Genomic DNA, 5708 nt, shown 5'->3' on the forward strand with positions numbered 1-5708 from the left:
CACTACTGATTTATTGGCAGGGGATACTGTGAATGTGCTACTGTGGAGACAAATGACTGTGTGTGTGTGTGTGTGTGTGTGTGTGTGTGTGTGTGTGTGTGTGTGTGTGAATGTACATATTCTACCTGATGTCCCTAATGACATTCTTCTTTTCATTATATGGCCGAAAAAATGTGCCACCTAAAAGGGGACACCACCCAACCCCTGGTTGCTGGTGTGTGTACATATATACTGTGTGTGTGTGTGTGTGTGTGTGTGTGTGTGTGTTGAAGTCCAGCATCGACAAAGGAATAAAGCCCTCAGTGTGGTGCGGTTATGGGTAAACAATCAACAAGACATCGTGCTGAGGTGGACAATTTGTCTCAACGGCATGTCTGCACATGTCCCCACTAATTGCAAGACGGGGAATTTTTGTCCTGTTATAGTTACACTATTGAGTGTTACACTTTTGATCACAGGAGCGATCACTGCTCCTCTCCTCACCTGTCTGTGTTTCCTGTCTTTCCTTTTTCTTTCCATTTTGTAACCCAGTCATTAGTGTTGCACAGGTCAGGTCACTCTTAGAGTCGGTCTCGAGTCCGGATAAATGTCGAGGGTTGTGTTATGAAGGACATCCAGCGTAAAAACATGTACCAAATCAAATGTGCGGATCAGGAATCAGAAATTAATACGGATCGGTCGAGGCCCGGGTTACCAACGACCACCACAGGTATCTTTATCCAACAGGGTACCGGTGTAAATTGGGCTACTGTTGGCTGAAGGAGGAGAAGGAGAGGAGGAAGACGTCTACAGAGACAGCAGGGAAAGGAGAATTGAAGGAGAGTAGAGGTTCAGGTTGGTACTTTAAATGTTGGTACTATGACTGTACACGCTGCATCCGCAAAGCAAACAGCATTGTGGACGACCACACACACCCGTCACACACATACTTCACCCTCCTACCATCAGTAAAACGGTTCCGAAGCATTCAGGCCGTCACATCAAGACTGTGCAACAGTTTTTTCCCGCAAGCCGTCAGGCTCCTGAACAAACATCTGAACTGAACTCTCTCTCACACACACACTTACACACAACTGAGTGACTGATCTGTACAACCGGACTCAACACACATACACTTCACACACCCAGGTTTCAGCACCATTAACCTTTCATTATCGCAAAATGTGTACATGCCGTTTGTTGCTGATCTTCCGGGACTTGCTCTCTTTGCACAATATTCTGTCCAAATCCTTTGGTCACTGTTCACTTTATTTTGATTGCTGCTATTGTAGAATTGCACAATTCTGTTTACATTTTTCTGCTACTGTGCACCTTATCCTGTCACGACAGGTTTTACTGGCGGAGCTATTGCTGTTTTTATTTTTATATTTTGTGTATTGTGTATTGTCCTGCACTGTCCTGTGTTGTCTTGCACTGTCCTGTGTTGTCTTTTGCACTGTTTGCACCAGTTGCACACATGCACTTTATGTGGTGAGGATCTTAGTTCCTGGCTCTGTGTTCTTCTGTTCTGTGACTGTTGTTTTATGTTGTGTTATGTAGCACCTGGGTTCAGGAGGAACGTTGTTTCATTTCACTGCGTACTGCATCAGCTATATATGGTTGAAATGACAATAAAAGCTTCTTGACTTGACTTGGTAAAGGGAGAGAGGGAGCTGATATGATGGAGAGGAGAAAGGTAGAGATGTTGTGTGTTCAGGAGACCAAGTGGAAAGGGAGTAAGAGCAGAAACATTGGAGGTGTTTAAACTGTTCTATCATGGTGTGGATGGAAAGAGAAATGGTGTAGGGGGGATTCTGAAGGAAGAGTACAGTAAGAGTGTAGTGGAGGTGAAGAGAGTTTCTGATAGGGTGATGAACGTGAAGCTGGAAGTTGAAGGGATGATGATAAATGTCATCAGTGCTTATGCTCCACAAGTGGGTTGTGAGATGAAGGAGAAAAAAAATTCTGAGGTGAATTAGATGAAGTGTAGAAGGTGAACGTAGGAATGAACGATTGGTGATTGGTGCATGTAGGTGAAGGGAACAGAGGTGATGAGAAGGTGATGGTAGGTATGGTTTTAAGAAGAGGAATGTGGAAGGGCAGATGGTGGTAGATTTTGCTAAAAGGATGGAAATGGCAGTGGTGAACACGTATTTTAAGAAGAAGGAGGAGCATATGGTGACGTATAAGAGTGGAGGAAGGTGCACACAGGTGGACTATGTGCTATGTAGGAGATGCAACCTGAAGGAGATTGGAGACTGTAAGGTGTTGCAGGGGACAGTGTAGCTAGACAGCATCAGATGGAGGTCTGTAGGATAATTTTGGAGGTGAAGAAGAAGAGGGGGAGAGTGAGGACAAAGAGACGTGGTGGTGGAATGAGGAAGTGCAGGAGAGCATAAGGAGTGTGTAAAGTATTTATATACAGTGTGTGTGTGTGTGTGTGTGTGTGTGTGTGTGTGTGTGTGTGTGTGTGTGTTCTCTAACTAGGACTCAGAAGCACATTCAATCATTATGTAGTTGTTTATACTTTTTTGGTCACTGTTATATATATATTTATACTTTTATTTATATAAATATTTATTATTAGGAAATAACCAAATTCCTGAAGTTTCTAGAAGAAATCTACCCTGAGACTGTGAACACACTCCTTCTCCAGAATGCAGGGAAAGTTTCCCTTCCATTAAGTAGATAAGGTATTTATATATATAGTGTGTGTGTGTGTGTGTGTGTGTGTGTGTGTGTGTGTGTGTGTGTTTCTATATAATCTAGACAGGATGCAGGTATCTGGAGTCAACAGTGTAAAGTAATGGAGAGTGTGTTAGAGAAGTGAAGAAAAGAGTGCAGGCAGGGTGGAGTGGGTGGAGAAGAGTGACAGCAGGAGTGATTTGTGATAGAAGAGTATCTGTGAGAGTGAAAGGGAAAGTTTATAGGACTGTGGTGAGACCTGAGATGTTGTATGGATTAGAGACAGTGGCATTGAGTAAAAGACAGGAGGTGGAGCTGGAGGTAGCAGAGCTGAAGATGTTGAAATGTTTGTTGGGAGTGATGAGGATGGACAGGATTAGAAATGAGTTTATTAGAGGGACAGCGCATGTAGGACGTTTTGGAGTCAAGGTGAGGGAGGTGAGATTGAGATGGTTTGGACATGTGCAGAGGAGGGACATGGGGTATATCAGTAGGAGAATGCTGAGGATGGAGACACCAGGAAGGAGGAAAAGAGGAAGACCAAGGAGGAGGTTTATGGATGTGGTGAGGGAAGACATGCAGGTAGTTGGTGTGAAAGAGACAGATGTAGAGGACAGGGGGGTATGGAGACGGATGATCCGCTGTGGCGCCCCTAATGGGAGCAGAAGAAGAACAAACATATTTTTACAATTAAAATGACAGTTTATGATGCTGTTCACAGTAGTCTTTAATTTAATAGATTGAAAGTTTCATGAATTTTCCTTTTACTATCAGGTGGACAATTTACACGAACACCAGCTTCAAGTTATTAGAACTTTAGTGTAATAGTTTTTTTTTTTTATTTTTTATTTCATCTTTGATGCTTGCACCCATGTTTATCTTTTTAACAAAAAATTATTTGTGATTTAACATTTATTAGCGTGGACTCCAGGTCGAATGCCAGTTATCCACAGGTTTCCAAACAGGTATCTCAGGTGTTTAGGGATGACCTCGATTACCATGGTGACGCGTTCATTTCCCTATTCAAGTGTGTTTAGATTGGATTCCCACAATGACTAAAAAACGATTGTGTCTTTGGCAGACCCCAGAAATACTCAAGACCTGAAAAGTCCCCACAAGGAACCACTGTGTCTTGTTTGAAATTTTATAGCAAAATATTTGTCGTTTGATGGGTTTGATTAGGTTTGTAGGATCATAGGAAAGGTTGGCCCTTATTGTGTAGCAATCTGACAGGAATCCCCCTACCTAAAGCATAAAAACAAGTGTGTGTGTGTGTGTGTGTGTGTGTGTGTGTGTGTGTGTGTGTGTGTGTGTGGATAGGGTGTCTCCAGGTTTCCAAACCGTTATCTCGGATGCCTATGTTAGGGCTCCGTTACAGTGGTTTTCTTTTCTCTCTCGTGTATCAGCGGAAGGAAGGAAGTCGTGAGGACCGGCGCGCGCACGCGAGCGGTTTTCGGAGCGCGGAGCAGCGCGTGCTCACCGGGACCGCCGCGCCGTCTAGCCCGCGGGAAGGATTTCACACTGCCGGGGGATATAACTTCCACCGGAACCGGACTGCGGTGTGGGATGTGCAGGGGTTTTACTGACCGGGCTGAGTGTGTGTGTGTGTGTGTGTGTGTGTGTGTGTGTGTGAGTGTGTGTGAGTGTATGAGCCCGAGACAGAGAGACAACTGAGTCACAAAGACCGGGAACGCTCGCGCATACGCGCGACCAGGCGCACGCACGCACACACACACACACACACACACAGTCAGTCAATGGGAAGTTTTTGGATTTACCGGCTCCGATTTGGACACTGAAGCACATTCAGCTCAAGGTAAGTGTGTGTGTGTGTGTGTGTGTGTGTGCGTGTGCGTGTGTGTGTGTGTGTGTGTATATGCGTGTGTGTAATAGACGTGTTTTTTTGTTTTGTTTTTTTTTTCATTTTTATTCGTCCTCGCGCCCGCGTGTGTGTGTGTGTGTGTGTGTGTGTGTGTTCTATAACTAGGGCTCGTTAAAATAAAAAATCACAATTCTTTAGTCATTCTTTTATACTCTACTGGTTTTAGTTGTATACTTTTAGACTTAAATATTTGTTAAATTGTACATATATTATTTAGAAATGAAAAATATATGTATAATATTTTATAATAAAATGTTATATTTATATTATTTAGAGATTTTTAAAATATTATTTAGAAAGAAAAAAAAAGATGAAATCCACCCTAAGACTGTCAACACACTCCCTTTCCAGCTCCATGATCCAGGAAGTTTTCCTTTCCTGCACTTTTGATAACGTGTGTGTTTGTGTGTCTATATGTGTGTGTGTTCTCTAACTAACAAGAGCTGCACAATTAATCATTCTGTAGTCGTTATAGGCACTGTCATATATTTTTAAATTTCTTTATTTAAATAAATATTATTATAAAATAATTTTTTACGAAAATTTGTTAAATCTTTCCCAAGACTGTAAACACACTCCTTCAGCTCCAGACTGCAGGGAAGATTTCTCTTTAATCAAATAGATATGGTATTTATATATACAGTGTGTGTGTGTGTGTGTGTGTGTGTGTGTGTGTAAATCATCTACACCAGGATTATTATCTATGATAATGATGGTAATAAGTGTAGGATTGTAAATACATTTCATTAGTAAGAATTCATTAGAGTTGGAACTGAACTTCGAGTAACTCGAGTGATTCTAATACAAAAACTTATTTGCCTCAATGCTTCGTTTACTTAATTTAACTACATATGGAGCACCTCGTTTCCCCACGGATTATTATTACTGATGCACCACCCGCTAAACTCAGGACCATTTAGCGTGCTATCTAAATGGTCCAGTACGCAGGGCGCTGAGTTTACTTACAGGTGCGCACTTTCTCCCATCGAGTTTGTTTTCAATAAATCACAACCTTTGTGTTGAAAGTGGTGTACACACGTTTTCAGTCTCGTTTTGTGCGTGTGCAATGTTTATAAATGAGACCCCTGGACAAAGAAGATGCAGAATGGAAAATGGAGGAATGGAGAGAAAGCATTTAGAAGATTCACTCCACAGAACACAA

The 5708-nt window shown here is 42.2% G+C and overlaps 1 protein-coding gene across 9 annotated transcripts in view; it reads left to right on the plus strand.

The window, feature by feature from the left end:
* Nucleotides 1-3990: 3990 nt before the first annotated feature.
* chst15 (carbohydrate (N-acetylgalactosamine 4-sulfate 6-O) sulfotransferase 15) overlaps nt 3991-5708 on the plus strand; it is a 68655-nt gene continuing 66937 nt past the window's right edge. For 4 of the 9 annotated variants that reach the window (XM_046853986.1, XM_046853987.1, XM_046853984.1 and 1 more), the window contains exon 1: nt 3992-4480. The gene's annotated coding sequence lies outside the window, so the exon portion shown is untranslated. Of the gene's footprint in view, nt 4481-5708 lie in introns of all 9 variants that reach the window. The other 5 variants (XM_046853979.1, XM_046853980.1, XM_046853977.1 and 2 more) reach the window with 3 other exon arrangements.

Source organism: Silurus meridionalis, chromosome 7 (genome assembly GCF_014805685.1).
Source record: "Silurus meridionalis isolate SWU-2019-XX chromosome 7, ASM1480568v1, whole genome shotgun sequence".
NCBI lineage: Eukaryota > Metazoa > Chordata > Actinopteri > Siluriformes > Siluridae > Silurus > Silurus meridionalis.